The sequence below is a fragment of the Tupaia chinensis genome, unplaced genomic scaffold (assembly GCF_000334495.1).
Source record: "Tupaia chinensis unplaced genomic scaffold, TupChi_1.0 Scaffold000029_1, whole genome shotgun sequence".
NCBI lineage: Eukaryota > Metazoa > Chordata > Mammalia > Scandentia > Tupaiidae > Tupaia > Tupaia belangeri.
Window position 1 is genome coordinate 510,336 of NW_006159459.1, and position 19,898 is coordinate 530,233.

Genomic DNA, 19,898 nt, shown 5'->3' on the forward strand with positions numbered 1-19,898 from the left:
GTCACAGGGACGCCTTCTCTCTCTCTCTCTCACATGTTCTCCACCATTAAAAACAAACACCAAACAAAAAATCCAGAGGGCGATGGGCTAGCTAATCAAGCACAGACAGGGCATCCACATGCCATCTGGAGAGCTCTGGATTCAGCAAAGGAGCCCCTGCTGTGCCCTTGACCAATACCAGAGTATCTACCCTTCCACAACATCACTGGCTGTCTCAGCACGAAAAGCCCAAAAAAGATCAGGATAAAAGCAATAAAGCAAATGGTCCAGGAGACCAAGGGCAGTTATAGTTGAAGACTTAAGATTAGGATTCCATGACTATTAGGAATAAAATACGGCTACGCCATCTAAGGAACTACATTTTTCACTTTATTACATTGCCATTCTTTTTAATTATTTTAAAAAAAATATGCCAGAGGGCATATATGTACATGGAGGGGGGGTGGAAGAGAGAGAGAGAGAGAGAGAAAGAGAGAGAGAGAGAGAAACAGTCCCCACCCATGGGGCCTGGTCACACCCCTATTGCCTTTCCTCTACTCCTCCTTCCCATAAGGAATCCTAGGCATATGTGTGCACACACCTGGCATGTTTTTCAAGTTTCTGGGACTGTCTTCCATCCTTGGCAAGATGGATGTGAACTCACTCATTAGGTTAACAAATATGAGATACCCCTGTGTCCCACAAAAACCTCGTTGGCTTCCTAGGCAAAGCTAGCCACTTCTAGGAGAATTACGGAATAGGAGCTCAATGAAGTGAGACGCAGGGTAGGAAAAGAAGCAGAAGTCTTTTCTGTAACCTGAGCTCTCAGTGGAAATTTTTTGCCTGAAGGTAACCTCTTGCCACTGTGGTTCAATCACAAAAGCCACCGAATTCTTCGGTGACCATGCCAAGCCAGTTCCCGTTGTAGGGCTTGTTGTGTACTTAATGTCTTCTTAGCTTCTAATGCTCTTTCCAGATTAGGGTTTCTTAACCTCAGTGCAACTGCCATTTTGGGCAGATAATTCTTTGTTTCAGGGGCCCGTGTTACACATCGCAGGAAATTTAGCAGTATCTCTGGGCTCTATCCACCAGATGACAGTAGCATCTCCTTTCTCAGTTGGGACAATTAAAAATGTCTGCAGATGCCAACTATCCCTTGAGAGGCCAAGTCATCCTCGGTTAAGAATCACTGCCCTAGATACGCGATGATTCACTCCTTCACCTAATTTAGGTCTGTACTCAAATATCACCTCTAGGGAAATTTTTTCAAAACTCAGTCTAAAACAGAAACCCTGTCTCTCTGTGTCCCCTTTCTCTGTTGTATTTATTTATCTATTATTTTATTTTTTTAGTCAGCATTAACTAACATTCTATCGAATAGTTCTTTGTTTCTTCTGTCTTCGCCCATTTTGTTCACTGCTACAGTACCTGTCCTCTGGAAAACTGGCAGATACTTTGTAAATATTTGTTGAATGAAAGAAGGAATGAAGGCACCTGTATCCTTTGGGAAGTCGGAAGTGAGACAGGAGTTCTTGTTCTTGTTCTGGAGAGATGGAGAATGGTTTCAACTCAGTCTAGCTATCGAAAGCTGTATTGGTTGTTATATATAAAAGTGACAAAGTTTCTGGAAATTTTAAAATAATGGGTACCCTTTTACTCACCTTCTCTAAAATGATACTTTAAATGTAGAAATAAATTATAATCTGAAAGGTACTTTCAACCACTTTTAAGAATAGTATGTACTTAAGAGAATTAAAATTGTGGTAATTTTGTATCATCAAAAAACTATGATCTCACCCAATATGAGCATTGATATCTGCCTGAAATTGAGCAAAAATTCACTCTCATAATTAGAAAAGTGCCTGATTAAAGTCCCGTGTTTTTCTTCAGTTATAAGTTAAAATGTTTCTAAAGAGTTTTTTATTAGCATTTCTTCATAAGCCTATCAATTCAGTGAATATTATCCTGATTCCAGCCATAATAAATTTAGTCATGTACTGAAAATACTTAAAATACTTACTTAACCGTAAGATTGAATTTTTGTTGTTGTTGTCATTATTGTCATTATACTTCCTGAGATGCTAGACTATTCTAATATGCTAGCTTTTTTTTTTTTTTCTGGAAAAGACTGCAAGTATTCAAGAGAAATTACACTTTTTTAAAATAGTAAATTGCAAAATTTGGGGAAAGAAAGCATATCCCACGGCTTGTTGGCCTGTCCTTTTAGGAAACTTGGATCTAGTCAGCTATTAAAGTTTCATAACACCTCAACTCTAGAGAATATTTAGGAATAAAGAATGTCTGAATATATTAAGTAGGGCTTTAAAGTTAATTCCATTTAAGTAAAAATTAATTTCACATTCTCCAAGCTTTCTCTAAGCTTTTCCACAACACAGAACTTCCATCCTTTAAAAAAAAAAAACAAAACCAGAGCATGGGCCAGCAGGTGGTGTGGTGGTGAAAGCACTGGATTCCCACATGGCTGATCATGCTTCGAGTCCTGGACCTGGTGTCTTGAAAATCACACTGGGTGCATGTACATGTATACTCAAAAATTCCAGGAGGAGAATGGAGAAGGGACTGGTATGTAACCATGCCCCTGGCAGGGGAGATTTCTTACTTTTCTTTATGTCTCTGACAAGCATAAACTAAGCTAAATAAATAAATCTGAAACAATTATGTGTTTGTGTGTGTCTGTGTGTGTATGTGTTACTGACATATGATCATTTGTGCGTGTGTGTGTGTGTGTGTGTAAAGATGTGCATGAGCACAAGCACGGGTGGGTACAGGACCCCAAGAGTGGCCCTAAAACTTCCTTCCTCTTGCCTTGAAGGCAGTATCACAAACACGCCTTATACAAAATTGCCTGTTGAGTCAAAGGCTGAAAAGGAGTATTTCCCCTGGAATTAACTAGATGAAAGAAAAATCATCTTTTGGGCCAGCCCATGGTGTGGTGGTTAAAGCAACTGGATCCCCCATGGCTGATGGCACAGATTTATTCCTGTACCCAGTGGTTTGAGAAACACATTGAACACCTGTGTGTGCCCAAAATCCTGCCAAAAGGCAGGATGGAGGAAAAGGGATTGCAGTGCGACCATGCCCCATGGGGGGTGCTTTCTCACCTTTCTTCTCTTCCTCTCTCTCTGTTTCTCTGGCATTTGCTCCCTGGCAAATTAAAAACAACAACAACAACAACAACAATATGATCTTATTTACTCTTTTTTTTCCTTAGAGTCTTTTCAATCTCTCTGTAACCCTCCAAATCTTGTTTGTGATTTCTACAGTCAGTCCTGTTGGTGACTTACATCATCTACTTCCCTTTCATCATTTTAAAGGAGTTAGAGCAATCTTCACTATTACTCCATGAATTTAAAAACAATTTTTGATTAAAAAATAGGCACAGTCAACTTGTCCTCATCATGTTTGAACCCAGGCACAGTCTGCAGGGAAGTTGGCAAATATGACCAAGGATCACTGGTATTTTCCATTCCCAGGGCTGGAGAGTATTTATAAATGAGTTCTCTGAATGGAATAAGCAACTGACAATTCTTACATAGCTGTATTACATACTGCTATATACAAAAGTTAAAACTAGTTTAAGTACCTAGCAGAAAATACCCATGTATTAGTCAACTAATTTGCTTGATAATACTTATCTTTTCAAGTTATTTTGAGTTGCAAGTCATGTGGGGAGGGAAGGAAAGGTATTTTTCCCTTTCATTGAGAAATACTCCAATAAAAGTTACTCCTATTCAAATAAGCAAGCAGCTTTTATAAGACGAAACAGAATGTACAGCAAACTTATAAAACCAGAGGGTTTTATGAAAGCAGCCCTTTTAACCAAGTGGAACAGAAAAACAGTAATATATTTATCAAGCTCAATTTTCAAGCTTACCCATTTCAAGTCACCCTTGTTTCTTTTCCTCCTCCCCCTTCTCCCCTTTGTCTTTTCCTATCCACTTTGCAGGGTATGGTATGCAAACCACTAACCCTAAATTCTACTGCATGTTTGTGTTATTCCACAGCCAGAGGCTCTACCACATGGTATTAACGATGGCTCATTTATTATTTCATCCAGCATACTTGTGGCAGGCCTACTGTGTGCCAGGCAATGTGTGGGGAAAGTCTCTGCCTTTAGACCAATCATGTCTGAGAAGCTGCTGGAGCTGAATGGCTTTTTGATAAACCCCTCTATACAACCCCCTATTAGATCCTGTCTTTCTCACAAGCTTTCAGCATTTAAAACTCTCAGTCACTGTCATTACCATCATCCTCTCAGCCTCTTTGTCTATTCCCACTCTTTTGTTGCTAGCCTCAATGTTTCTGCTTCCACTACCTTCTTCTCTTTTGGCTTGGTCATACTTTCATGCTTTCAATCTAACAGACAGTCACTGGGACCTACTTGGGCCTCCTGGTTTTCCCAGTATTGTTACTATTGTCTGCTCAAAGGCTGGGCAAAGAACTCTTTAAAATACACATTTATTAATTTCATCATTGTTTCTTTCTCCCCCACCAAACTTGCTTTGCAATCTGACATCTGAGTTCTGGATAATGGATGAATTACTGGAGTTCACATTGCCAGGGACAGGGAGAGCCTTTCCTGAAACCTGGACACACTCACACCATTTGATTGAGTGTAGAGACAGAATTAGAAGGTAAGAGCTAATCACTGGCTCCCGGGAAAACCGGCCAAAGTGCTCCAAGCAGTGCAGGATATTTATCTGCGACCTTGAACACATTGTGTTGACTCACTTGTTCTCGAGTTTTCAGAAAATAAAATGGGAATGTGAGATCACAAGCAACATATATTAAGGTTCTGTGAGAGATACGCCTCATGAGTAGCCCAGTACACTCCAGTCTATTTTGAAATGGTTGTGGGATGAAATGGTTGGGTTAATTAAAATTTTAAATAAACCCAAAATGACCATGTATGTTATATATGGATTTTAATTTTTAAAGAACCATAATATAATGTGTTTATTAATAAAAAACTGCTGCCCAAATATGCCTCATATCTCATTATAAACACTGGGATATCCCTCCCTCGCCTATCTATTTATTTATTTTAGAATTCTAATAAAATGAAAGCCTACACAAAGTTACCTACCTTTGCATGTTAAACTGTTCAACACTAAAGATACATAATATCTAGTTCACCTGATATGGACCCAATATTGCTTGAGATTCTGAATTTCCTAACTGATTTTAAAATTATGTTTTTGGTTGTTCTAGACAGCTGCTCTTCTTTTTCTATAACTAAAATAACCTGAAGTCTCTTGCAGTGATTATACTAGAGTAGGCTTTTCCATAAAAGGATCATTAAACAATTGGATTTTCAGTGACTCAACTAGATGAGAATTCCACTCAAAATCTTAGTTAATAGAAGAAAAAGCTTGCGTAAGTGAAGATCTAATTGGATTGGAATGTATGAGGACAAGGAGAACCGCTGGATAATGACATTGTTACAGAATCACCATGTTGCATGGAATGGCACCTGCGACCTTTGCTGACAGTTAGGGCTTAAGGTCATTGTGTCAGGGACACTGAATGACTAAACCTGGTGATGAATCTCATCCATGTTCAAATACTTAGATCAACTGTTCCCACTGTGGGAATGACTTTCTATTAGCTCATTAAAAGATGACCCATTTTTCACTCTTCTTCAACTTCTGGAACTTTAAAGTGTGGTGCCAACTTATTTCCCTCATGACTCTCTCTGAATTTATGCTTGTTTCTTGCCTTTTGAAATGTTAGAGCTGGTCTGAGAAAGTGGGACACATTTCCCTTGACACATTTCAAGCTATATGAGAAAGAGGAGCCCATCCGCAATAAGCTGTCAGACTGAATATTGGCAGAAAGCAATCAAGTCCTTCATGAAGTAAATCTCACCAAGCTCTTTTCCATCTCCACTTCATATAATACCCATAATGCCAAGACTCCTGATGAATCCTCCTTCTGGGCATGACCTGCTAAGACTTTATTGCTTGAAGGAATTTTCTGGGACATAGTTTGCTAGCTTGGTGCTCAGTCACCAAGACATTCTTTTCATTGGTTACTAGCATAGAGCTTTGGGTAGAAGAGCCTCACAGTTCCTCCAGAGACGTACTGAAATACTCTTACCAATAAATGAGAGGACACGGGAGTGTGGCTAACATCTTAAATCCTTGTAGATGATTTGATACCTAGTACTAATTTCTTTAGCACTATTATTCAGGTGCATGTCTGACAGAGACTATTCTATATCATTTTTGTTTTGTTTTGTTTTAGTTCTTTACAACACTTTTAGATGAGGAAGATTCTGTGTTCAATCATCTTGATTCCTAGACTCTGTTATGCAGAGTGAGTGCTGAGGCTGAGAAATGAGAGAAGTGAACTACTTGAGTGTTCGTATTTAAAATCCCTGCTAATGGTAGAAGAGAAAGGGTCCCATGATGAGAAGCAGTGCAGACAAAGAAGGAACCAGCCTGGTTGAATTCAGGGATTTATGGAAAGTTTCATTTTCAACTAAGGCCAAATCTGGAGAAAAATAAGACTATTAGGGTTTAGTCTCATGTTATTATCTCTGTTTTTGGATTATGCTCTCTCTGGATTCCTATTAGCACATACAGTAGAACTGATCACATCTACAGACTGTATTTAGCAACATAAACATGAAATATAGACATTGTTTTATGACTTTGACAAGGCCATATCAGCTTTCAGGGTCTCAGTCTTCATTTGAGATAACTCTAAAGTCCTTCCAAATCTTGTTGGAGTTCTGTGATATGGTTCACATAATCAAATTCCTAGAGTGGCTGGGGAAGTAACATAAATGGATGAAACAGGCGAGAGAAAAACTTGTAGATGGTATGTTGCTAATACTGTGACTTAGTAATATAAGCAATCCTGGCTTTGCTATGTTACATCTTAAAAACCTCTGACTGTATCAAATGAAACCCAACCAAGCCGACTTGGGGGCTTTTGGGACATGAGTTTGACTTATTCTGAGAATGTGCAGTAACTTACCAGATTCCATTAAAGGACCCACAGAAGATGGAACACAAATTACAGAAGTGCTTACGTGAGACAGCTTTTTATGAAAATTTAAGGTTGGAATTTTACAGTGAACAAATGGGTTATGAGCCCTGAATGAATATAAACTGAGTGTTGTTAAACTAAGGAATGGAGGAATGTAGCAGCTGTCCATGGTGCTCAAGAATTCTCCTCTGTGATACAAGATTGCAAAGTTCTCTGTTGAAGGTTTATGTGTAGTTTGGTAAAGTATCTGTTCAGTGTGGACAAATATTTTGTAACATCTAAGCTTTATAGATGAATTGACAGTGTATGAGAAAAAGTAGAGCTAGTGAATTAGGCAGTTGTAAATATCTTTGTTATAATTGATAGGAAAGATGAGTCTAGGACTTGGAATTGTTAAACCACCTCTGAGCAGTGTATATCAGGGCTTATTCCTTAGGTTGGCAGTAGAGGAGCAGAAGGAAGTCTTAAAAAGGAATGCAGATGTGTTCGTATTTACATTTTGATGATAACCATTGATGGATGTGTATCTTTTTGGCTGTACTGTGGTGATACATTGAGTAATTAAATGGAAACATCTTTCTAATATTTTAATAATATAGAGCTGATAATGAATTATGCTATAAACATTATACTTAAGAGTACTCTATTGCTTTATGTTTTAAATCAAGCCTTAAGGGAATGCGATATTTCAGTCCTAACTGCTGATAATTTTATCTAGAAGCCTGTTGACATTTTTGTCTTCTGTGAAATTTTGTCCCCAATTTTTAACAGATTGAGTTGGTCTAGTGTACTCTTGGTTATCAAAATAGAGCTTTGGGACTTTGAATTGATAAATATTCATGATGTGTGAAAGAGCATGATACATACTATACTGAATGATCCCAGAATTGGATGTTGTGTGTGCAAACAAGATCTAGAAGGACACATCCCACTGTAAGCTGTTTGTGACTGTGGATGAGTTTGTTTTTTCTTTTTGTGTTTTTCCATTTCCTATAATGCACATATTAACTTTTAAAAAAATAAAGGTTATTTTTAAAACCTAAAAAAAAAAAAAAGAAAATAAGGCTTATGGTAAAACACTTGATTTGATTATCTTGTACTGCATGTATACCTCGGAAAAACATATTGTGTGTTATGGGGGACCAGCATTTAGTGTAATGGCTATGTTGTTGGACTCCCACGTAGTCGACTGTGGTTCGAGTCCCGGAGTTGGTGGCTTAAACTCATGCCAGGCGCATGTGCATGTGTACCCAAGATCCTGAGAGGAGAATGGAGGAGAAGAGATTGTGGCATGGCCATCCCCCCTGGGGGGTAATTTTTTGCTTTCTGTCTCTCTGTCTCTCTCTGTCTTTCTGGCATGCACACATGCCCTATAGCAAAAAAACCTCTCAAAAAAAAAAAAAAAAAGAAAGAAAAAAAGAAAAACCTGTTGTGTGTTATGTATGTACAATGACAACCCTCACCCAACACAGCATGCAGGTGTGACTCAAAGGTCCAGAGTATTCATGACTCAATTCAACAGCAAACAAATGGATACTCATGCTCTTACTTTCCTTTCTGTAGTTCAGAAACAACTTGTGTATGTAGAGTGGCACTGGGTGTTGTATCTCGGAAAGCTTCTACCAATATCATATATTTCCCTGATGTTAATACTAGTTATGATTTGACTGACTATATTCCAAAGGTTGACAAAAATAGTTGTTTAGGTACCAGCAGTTCTGCTCAGGAGTGTGTACTGAAGCATCAATTTATGATCCTTCTTCCTGCAAGTTTCACTCCATGATAAAAATTCCCTTTTATCTGTTTAAGAAAAATCACTATTGTCCAAAAGTGCTTGGAGTTAAAAATTCTTCACAACTACAAAAGAGAGAGAAAGAAAGGAAAAGAAGTTGAAATAGAGCACAAAGGCTGGGAAATTTTCCACTCTGAAAATCTCACTTTTAAAATAAAAGGTCACTTGGTTTATTTTAATATTAAACATCAATTCTATATTTTCATAAAAACCCACAGAAAAATAATCTCAGCTGGATTTCAGTTAGTCGTCCTTTCTATTATAAATACTTTTGTGTATATCTTACTTTTTTTGTTTGCTAGTGCTTTGATTTTACTGGAGTACAAAGAGAACAAAAACATACATGAACATCTCCCTTTTTTTCACAATGAAATTTTAAAAGACTTTAATCAGAAGATGATGATAAATCTGATGCAATCAGAGAAGAAATAAAGAAATTAAAAAATTAAAGAATAAATGGAAAGAAAACTTAAAAGTCATTAAAACAGGAAGCTCTTTAAAATATCATTTAATTCCCATCATTCCAGATACATATGCCTTCCACATTCCTATCATTTCCTGATAAAACAATTCTAAATCCCCTCTCCATTAATCATTTAAACACATAACAACCTTCATTTAGAAGATATTTTCATCCTATCTGGCCTTAAGCTTTGCCACCTAAAGTGTATTCCTTCCCCCGCCCCATGTCCGTATAGTTATAGATAGAACATTGTTCATCATTATTCATCATGTAAGTAAAAACAGCCACTATGTTAGTGAAGTTCATTGATCCCATTTCCTCACTCTGACTTTGTCTATCTTCTAATATAAGGTTATTTTCTATAATACTTTCCCTAATTCCTTTCACATCAGTAGTTATACAATCCTTTCTGAGAACAGAAAGCATTTCAGAAACTACGTGTCAGCTGCCATTATAGATTTTTTGTACATGTTATTCACAGTCATGCATACATCTAAAAGGAAATGATAGAGAAGCATATTTAAGTAGTTTCATGTAAATAGACCTCTTCAGGGAAAAAGAAAAATGAGCTAAGAAATCCTGAAGCAATGAAATCAGGTACCATCTCTAAGAATGTTACTTGGGAAAGTTTATGAAATTAGGAATTCTGTTGAGGCAATAAAAAATAACTCCTTTATAGGAGTTAATTGGGCCAAGCTGAGAATGCTGGGTTTGTTACACACTTCGGTATCAGGTTAAAATAAAAAATATTATGGCTTGTTATACAGTAACATGAATAGAAGTCCTGCATCTTTTGGCATTGCTACATTTTTGACGTGAAATCTGTGACTATTTGATCATTATTTAGTTTGCAATTCTTATGGAATAATTAAAGAATACATGATAAACCAAGACAGTCTTTAAAGTAATCATCGGGCATTTCATCAGAAAAAAACAATGAATAATATTACCAGATGCGTATTAAGGAAAAGGAGAAGAATTTGACTCCCTGAGACGTTACAAAAGAAATAAGATAGTCAATTTGTGTTCTCAGGGAACTAACTCTCAACTTCAAGAGGCTGGTCAACTAAAATGCAAGTGTGAGAATCATACAAAGACAGAAGACAAGAAAGAAAACAATGCCCTAACAACCTTCACACATAGCTATTACTGACTCTGGCTGGAAAGGACGGGGAGAAGGAGAGATGTCAAAGAATTTCTAGAGTATTCGGAGGTGCTCGAATCAGGTGAAACCCATATGGGAAGACAGGTTTTGAGTGACGTTGTTAAAGGCTATTTTCTTGTCCTAATAGTATCTGGAAGGTCACCTCTGCAAGTAATGAAATCCTTTCTGCACTGCAATAAGATTGTTCAATTTTTAATTCAAGGAAAATCCCAAAGCAAACGGCACATAAAGTACTGGAGCTTGGGGGTGGTAGTGATAAAATTATCAAAATTTAAAGACCTGTCAATCTAAGAAGTGCACACGGATCCATTTTTAAATAAATGATATTGTTTTTCAGTGACAGATGCCATTTCTATCATGCACATTCCTGCAATCTAATTCACAATAAATCTCCAAATAGCTTAGGGCAATTATTTTAGGTGGTGCTTTATCTAGCAGTCATGTCATTTGCTTTCTTATTCTATTTTTGTTGCATAGATGTGAAGCAGTTTGAATTTATTTTATATTTCTGTTAACAACAAAGAAAAGTTAAGATGCACCAAAAGAATGAGCCCACTAAAACATCTGGCACTCCTCCGTCACTTAAAAAAATAATATTTAATACAGGTGTTTCCATTCCAAACATTTTATCACCTTCCATTTAATTTATTGTCAACCTTCTCCTCTTACACCCCATTTAAAGTCATAACTATGTCTTTCATCATCTCCTAATGACTTTCAAATGATTCTCCGAAGTAAGAATTTTTTGCCATATGGCTTAAGGATCGATGATCACATTAGAAGGGACCACAACTAACATTAGAGTGATTACCTTGTCTCTCAGTATAGTTGAATCATACAGAGACAGGTCATTTACTGTCCTAATCATGGAATTCTCCTTGAAACCTCATTTCAAGAAAATTTCTATGAATAATTAATAAGAGAAGTCTGTGACCAGAGTCAAAGAGAGAACCAGCCATCATAGAAAAATTCATAGCTCAAGAAATCTTCTATACATCATACATTAGGACGAAATGAACATAAAGAGCTTTATTTGACATTTACTGAGAGCTTATGAGACACTGGGTCCCATATACAGTAGTACTGATGGTGTGCGCATTTTGCCACAGTAAGTATTTTCAATTCACAAATTTTCATTTGTCTGAATGCATTTAACTATGTAGATGTCTTTCAACTCTGAAATAATAATAATCATGAGTTAGATGATTTATTATATAGTTAGGTATATCCATAATGAAGTTAATATACAAATGCAGCTCTTGCCACAATCTTATTATTTAACTTGCTATGTAAAGTTATTAATACTGTCATAATTGTTACACCTGAGAGAATAGAAACTCATTTGAAGAAGAATTAAGAACAAGTCTTTCTTTTTTTGGGTAACTCAGAGCCACACAGTTTGGTGGACACAGAATCACGATTAATCTCATGCATTTGGTGAAGTGCAGAGCTAATCATTGCTCAGCCAGATTGAAGGGAAGCTAAGAAGAGAATGATGCTCCAGCACAGCAGCATGGAGTAACATCTGTTTTTCAAACATGACACAGTTGCAGCAAATCATTTCCCTTGAATAAGGTAATGTCTTCAAAGTTAAAATTAAACTGAAGATCCAACACATATTTGAAAGACAACTGTACCAAGTTTTGATCTGTAAAAGATGAGTCAGAGACAGGATAAGGGCAAAATTCTTTAAAAGTTGGGAGGAGTTCCTGCCAGAGGTGATGTTATCAATACAAAGTCTTTCCCTTTCAGTCAAATTTCTTATGGTATTTATAAACAGATAACATCGAGTTTATGCCCAATCCAAAAATCTCCATATGCTTTTCATTTCAAAAGACCCACATTATTAAGTTCAGAAATAATTCAGTCTTAGTTTTAAAAGAAGAATAAAAATTATTTAAGTTCTTCCAATTTCTTTTCCTTACAGAAACTATAGGGTATATGTGCTTTCTAGTGAGACAGCAAGAGACAGAGAGGCAGAAAGTGAGAAATCATCCCCCTGTGGGAATGACCATGCCACAATCCCTTCTCCTCCATTCCCCTCTCAGGATTTTGGGAAAGCTTGCACACATACCCAGCATGAGTTTCAAGTTGCTGTTTCTGGGACTTGAACCACAGTCAGCCATGTGGAAGTTCAATGCCTTAACCACTATGCCACCTGCTGGCCCCACCAATTTTTTTTTCTTTTTAATTGCCAGAGAGTATGCACTTATCAGAGGAAGGGGGAGAGAACATATACTTCCAGGGGTGTGGTCATACTATAAACCTTCTTTCTGCATTGTTTCTTCCCCTCAGGATTTTTTGGCACATGTAACCAAAATGATTTTTAAGCCAGTGGGGCCAGGATTTAATCTGTAGTTGGCCATGTGGCATCCAGTTCCCAATGCATATTGTTTAACCACCGTGTTAAAGGACTGGCCTGAAGTTCTCTCAATTTGTAATCCACACATATAATTCTATCATGTATTCTTTTAATTAATTATTTTATTTATCATTGTTATTTTTCAGTTTGACCAGAGAGAGACAGAAAGAGAGAAAGGGAAAGTGAGAAAGCAAGCCACCAGGTCTGGGACTCAAATCGTGGTTGGTCATGTTTCAGTCCAGTGTCCTCCATCACCACATCACCTGCTAGCCCCTAATACTATCATATTTTTAAATTTAAACATCTTTGAAAAGAATAGGCACATTGAGTTGAATTGGATTAGGTCTCACTAAAGGGAAAACAATAAGTGAATCACAGTTTCATCCTCAATTCTATATAGATTTCACGATCCAGTCACCTTTTCCTCAGAACCTCAATATTCCTGTTGAAGGAGCTTACCCTATTTCATGCCCCAAATCTTTATCTTATACTATAGTTATATTAATGGTGTGTACCAGTAGGGTGATTTTGCCCCACAGGAGGCCTTTTCAACATCTGGAGACACTGCTGGTTGTTCTAACTGGAGGAATCATATGTTATTGGTATCTAGGGGTGGGGGTTCTGCTAAATACTCTACAGCACTCACAACTGTTCCACAGGAGAGAAGGGCGTCCAGGTTGAGAAAACCTACTGAATACCCTGCCCCTTGTACTTCTTTTTTTTTTTTTCTTTTTTTTTTCTGATAGGTGGTAATTTCATAGTGCATTTTCTAATTAGATGTAGCTCAACCAGCTGGGTTTTTTATTTTTGGTTTTTTTTTTTTTGATAGCTTAAAGAACTGATGCCAATCCAAATGTGCCTCGTTCAGAATAAGGAAATGGTTTAGGTAAGAATTTGGCTCAACATTTTATTTTTAGTGTATTTTGACTTAGGATGAAATGCATACAAATTCTGTTCATTGTTTTGAGAAGAAAACCTCAGATATGGAGGTAAAATACACACCACAGCATTTTATATTTTTATAGCATTTTATTTTACGTGCACATTTACTTTTGCTATTTTAAAGGAAATATACACAAGAATATGATGAGATAGTATATGAATAAAGATTGCAGCAATAAAAATATGCATGTAGGTTAACATCTGCAGGCTTTCAGGGTTGAGGATTTGGTGGGAGGAGATTATATGTACTCCTTCTCCATGTTCTGAAAGACATAGAGCTGAATGGAAGTAATGTGAATCCACAGAGGAGCATCTGATGTAGCATACCTTAGAGTCGCTGTTCCCTTCACTCAGGACGTACAGCTGCTGCCCACACTTCCCTCTGGAGTAGAATTATGTCAGGCTAGAAAGAAAAGTTCAATTTCTACTGTGCCCTGGCCCTTTTATATGCAGACTTATCATGGCATTGGGGAAAAAACCTTATGCTTCCAATGCATGGGCTTCTTCTCAACAGAAATATTTATAAATACTGAGATCTCTTCATTCTAGAAGGAAACATAGGTCTAGGAAAGCCACATCCTCATCAAGGAACAAAAGCATAGTCAAACTCATGTGCCCTAACGGAGATTTCTGCTTCCAGCTTTGTGACACCTCAAAAATCCATCTCCCTGGAGTCACCTCTTGGCAAGGCCTTTAATTATGTGGACAAACACTTCACACTAAACATTGCATAGGATCATACTCCCTTCCCATAGGCCGTGTCTTTCTGCACCAACAATATTTTAATTGCTTGGAAGATAATACAACTTTAAGAAGATCTTACATCCAACCAAAACGATAAAAGAAAAAGGGCCAATCTGTTTCATAAACAACAGCACAGTGTTCCTTTGCATGTTAGGGTAAGTCTGTGTAATACCTGCTTTTATTGTTTTTGTTTGCTCATCTTACTTTGTTTTAATATGAAAGCAAATAAAATTGCAGCCGTGTTCCCAACAGCAATCCAAAGGCAAAACACTTTCTCTACAATAGGAAAAGAGCCAGAAGAAAAGGCTGTGGTTGGTGCTTGGAGACCTCAGTGACCTTCTCCAAACTGAACAGAGTGGGAAATGTGATTTTGTTCTCTTCATAATGATTATCAAATTCCTGTTGGCTAATACAACCATTTGGCATTAAATATCCTCGACTTGTCATGTAGATGACTCACTTAAAATCATTACAGGACGGCATTATTCACATATGTTTAACATAGCTAAATTCATTTGCAATTTACCAACTGTTCTATAGAATATTTTTGCACCCTGTAGAATTAATCTTTTTACCTCAAGGCAAATTCAATGTGATATGACCTTTCTTTTCTTTTGACCAGGGTAAGATTTTTAGGCTTTACAATGATAATGCATGCTCCCAGGTACATTTTGTCTCTTCTTTCATGTCAGCAAGATGGTATTTTATTTATTGCTTGGTAGTACATGGCAGACCATCACACTGCCAGATGCCTCTGTGAAGTCAATCCCAAATTTATTGCTTGTTCTTATTTCACTCAGGTACCTAAATAATTTGGGCTAGATCTTTGTCACCATTAAAGAAGCAAAGACCGTGTCACCTAATTTATAAGAAAAGCAAAAATAGCAATCCTGTCTGTAGACTTTATCACTCTTGGATTCTTTTTATCAAGTAAATCTGCTGCGATTCAATGCTACGGTCTCAGCTTAAGTTGCCATAAATGCTAGACATTTTTATGTGGATATAACCAAAGAAGAGTGGGTTCCTTATACAGTGATATCTTGCTATCCATCATAAAACAAAACAAAACAAAAAGACAATGTTTTAGATATAATCCAAATTTTGAAAAGTGGCCTTAGCTAATTTATAACACATAAAGAATGTGATCATTTTGCATTAGAGTTTGATTTTATAATTCCTCCACTCTCTTCCCTAATTTTTTTTTCAATAGCATTTTGCATCGTTCCATACACTACTGCATTTACTTACTTTACTTACTTTCTTATTTTGGATTGTTTAGTTCCCCTATGAGAAGAGACTCTCCAACAAGGCAGGGATTTTGGCCAATTTTAGTCCCCATAGGAGCCTGATCACTTAGAACAATGGCTAGTGTGTAATAGATGCTTGTACCTATTTGATGGATGAATGAATACTACACCTTTTGCTCTTTCTCTATCTTTTTTTAAGGTATTAACATAATTTTGCTCTAAATCCTTTATTAGAAGAAACATTTTTTTAAAAATATACTTATTCTAAGTATTGAAGAGAAGACTTTATCTGAAAATATATCCTATACTAATTTACCTTCCATGTCTCTAAGCAAAGGTCTGATTCGTGTTACATTTGTTTGGAAATGTGGTCATTTCCTATTAAAAAAACAGACGTAGTAACACAAGATCATTCCCATCTTTTTCTCAGTAGGTAAAAGGGCTGCTTCTAGTGTTCATGGCACACCTCTAAGTGTTCAGAAAAAGAGAAGGTTAATACTGAGGACCCAAGCAGGTCTGGGAGGCCAGTGTGATTAGCCCTTTTCAAGTGAAATAGCAGAGACTCAGAAGATTCAACAGCTTGCCAGGTGAGGGAGTGGCAGTGGGGTTAGCTGTGTGAGGCTTGAGTCTGTGCCTTTTCTGTGTCCATCAGTCCCAGTCCATATTCAAATACAATCTCGTTATCTGTGTATTTAAGGTTTTTGGAAATGCAGATGGTCTCACTTGAGTCATGTCATATGACTGGCATTTTTAATAAATTAGTGATAAAAAAAACCTTTGACTCTCTCCCAGTTGAGTAATTTCAAAATGCTATAGGAAAAGAATGGTATCTCATAAATTCAGGCAAATAGGCATTAACGGGGCTAAGCTGGACATCCTTTTAATATACTGAGTATTAGTATTTTCCAGGGTTTTAGGTTGGTAATGTAGAGTCAGCTCGGGAGACTGTACCTCTCATTAAAACATTTTTATGCATTCTGCTTTGTTATAATGAAAAAGATCTTAAGTTGTCACATACAGTAATTATAGAAGGTCCTTAACTAGGGAGAGAGAAAGGGTCAGGACAGGCAGGTACTATTTTGAAAGGCCATACCCTGCTTCCTTCAGAAAAAATAAACAAACAAACAAAAACCCAAAGCACTTTACATTTAAAAATAAATTAGCTTAACTATACAGACTATTGATTTAGCAAACTCACCATATTGGAAGGCTACTCAATTTTTGTGTAGTCAGAGACCCAAAGAATTCTAGACTAGCTGATTTTTTTTTCTTTTTAGTTTTTCTATAGGGCACATGAACTTACCAGGGAAAGAAAGAGAGAGAGAGAGAGAGAGGGAGAGAGAGAAAGAGGACAGTGAGAAATCACACCCCAGGGGGGATGGCCATGGCACAATACCTTCTCCTTCAGTCTCCTCTTGGGATTTTGGACATATACACACATGTGCCTAGCATGATTTTCAAAACACGAGGTCCAGTACTTGAACTACTCAGTTGGCCATGTGGGAGTTAGCACCTCAACCTCCATGCCACCTGCTGGCCTTAGACGAGTTGATTTTATTCATTGACAGGATAATGGGAATATTCAAACAAAATCGTTAAAAAAAAAAAATCTGTTCGAATGGAGGCTTAGACTAAAAAGCAAAGCAGTACACCAAAAGAGTAAATTTGAATGCATGTAAGTTTAAAGATAAAATAATTGCCTCTCAAAAAGAGGCACCTGACTCTGAGGTAGGCTATATGTGACTTACACATTCTGGAACAATCTTGGTGCTCATCACTCTACCTTTCACGCAGTAAACACTCAAACATATGTGTTGAATTTGGTGGAAGAGAAGTAAAAACATACTACCATGCACATCAACGAATATCGGTTCACCTCACACAAGTCTTTTAGTACATTTAGCAGGTAAATGTAGTGGACAATTGTTTTAGCTAGCACACCCCATAGCAGCATGGCTGTCTCTCTCATCTTCAGGCCTCTAACCACGTGTCACCAGTGAGCACTGTGACACGCTTCCTCATGTTCAGTGTAGAATGAGTCTTTGAAAAATATAAAACATGAAAATGTATCTTAAAGGTAAGTTGGAGATAGCTATCAGCATCGGCATGTGCGTGCTTTTGATGCAGTAACTGCATTTATCCTACAGACAAAAGACTTCATTACATGGTTTGGGCCATCGGGACAGTCATGATATATTTTTACATAGAAAAATGCAGGAAAATATGCTGTGATTTTCCTGATGACCAAATGCATACATATATAATGATGATATATAACTTGTATAATTTTTCTCCCCACATGTATAAGTACAGAAGTACAAAGATATTCACTATCACATTTTTTTGTGTTTGTAGAAAACACCCAAAATATCCACAAGTAGGGGAAGAGTTGAATGAATGATGTCAGAACATTACTAGGAATTCTAGGCTGTTGCTTCACATAATGAAGTAAATTTATATGTAGCAACATACAGATATTAATATATACAACTTACATAGTAAATGAAAAAAGCAAGTTGCAGAGTTGATGTCTAGTTTGAGTCTTTTTAATATTACAAACATATGTATATTAATATTGTTTTTTCTACATTTTTCTATAGCTTAAAATATGGATATATTACTTTGCATTAAAATTTTTTTTTCTTTTTTTGGAGAGGTTTTTGCTATAGGGCACGTGTGCTCATGAGAAAGACAGAGAGAGACAGAGAGAAAGAAAGCAAGAAATCACCTCCCAATGCTGCAATCCCTTTTCCTCCATTCTCCTCTCAGGATCTTGGGCACGCATGCACATATGCCTGGTATGAATTTAAGTCACCAGGTCTGGGACTCGAACCACAGTCAACTACATGGGAGTCCAGCAACATATCCATTATGCTAACTGCTAGTCCCTGCATTAAAAGTTTTAAATACACTCAAAGTAGTATTTGATGCATATGTCTTCTAAACAAAATGACTATATCTAAATTCATACTTAACAATGTTTTACTCCTATATAACTCTTAGGTTATTTTTGCCTTTAGCAATAAAAGTTTCTGACAAAGGAAAAGGTACACTCATCTTACAAGCCCCTGACCATACTTAAAACTCACACTTCTTAGTTCATTTTGCTTATAGTCTATTTGTTCAAATACTAAATGATATCAATTTGTCTCAAGTACCATGTTTCAAGACAAGCCAGCATAAAACAAAGTAGCATAGTGCATAAGGTAACTCATAAGTCAAGTTTAGCTATTCTGATTTCTATGTTATCTTAATATCAAACCACTGAATAAAGTTTAGGAAGGGATTTAACTGGTAGAAAAGGTATGAATTTTGGAATCAGGTATCAGTTTGAATCCTGTCTCTGCCACGAGCCACCAGAATGACTTATCTTTTCTGAACCTCGGTTTCATTTATACAATATGTTTCCTGTGAGGACTGTTCACACAGCATTAGGGACTGAATGCATATGCCCTCTTCATTCATGTGTGGAACCCCTAATCCCTCACCCTCAACCCAGCATGACTGTATCTGAAGATGGGGACTATATACCAGGATCATGAGGATTTGAGGACACGGAGGAGAAATACTAAGACAGTGTTTGCATGTGGGAGGTACTAAAAAATAATACCCATTGCTCATGCTTGGTCAGTGCTCACCCTAGTGGACACCCAATTGTATCCGTTGCCCAAACATTCCAAGTAGCCTTGCTGACTGGTCTGAAGAGGCAGCGCTTATGGGATTAATTTCCACACAGTCCAGTTAGCTTTTAGACAAAACTCCAACTTGTGGATTGGACTGACTCAGTACATTAAAACCACCCCTTGTGGAAATACTAATAGCAATACTGGCTATGAACCAATCTCCACAACTCCATCAGGGCTGGTAGTCTCTCCCTGGCTTTATTTTTTTTTATTTTAAAGTATTGTTACTATTAATATTATTTAAAAATTGGTATAGAGCACGTGCGCTAGCAAGAGACAGAGACAGAGAGAGGAAAAGTAAGAAAGCATCCCCAAGAGATGGCCATGCCACAATCCTTTCTCCTCCATCGTCCTTTCAGGATTTGGGGCATATAAACTCTGCATGCTGTTTAAATTGCTGGGTCTAGGACTCAGATTGTGCAATATAGGCCATATGAGATCCAGCCATCTTTTTTTTTTTTTTTTCAGTCTAAAAACAGCCACTGTTTTTTTACTGACCAGATT

At 37.1% G+C, this 19,898-nt stretch overlaps 1 protein-coding gene across 5 annotated transcripts in view; it reads right to left on the minus strand.

The window, feature by feature from the left end:
- SLC24A2 (solute carrier family 24 member 2) overlaps positions 1 to 19,898 on the minus strand; it is a 289,619-nt gene that overhangs the window by 216,989 nt on the left and 52,732 nt on the right. The gene's annotated exons all lie outside the window — the stretch shown is intronic.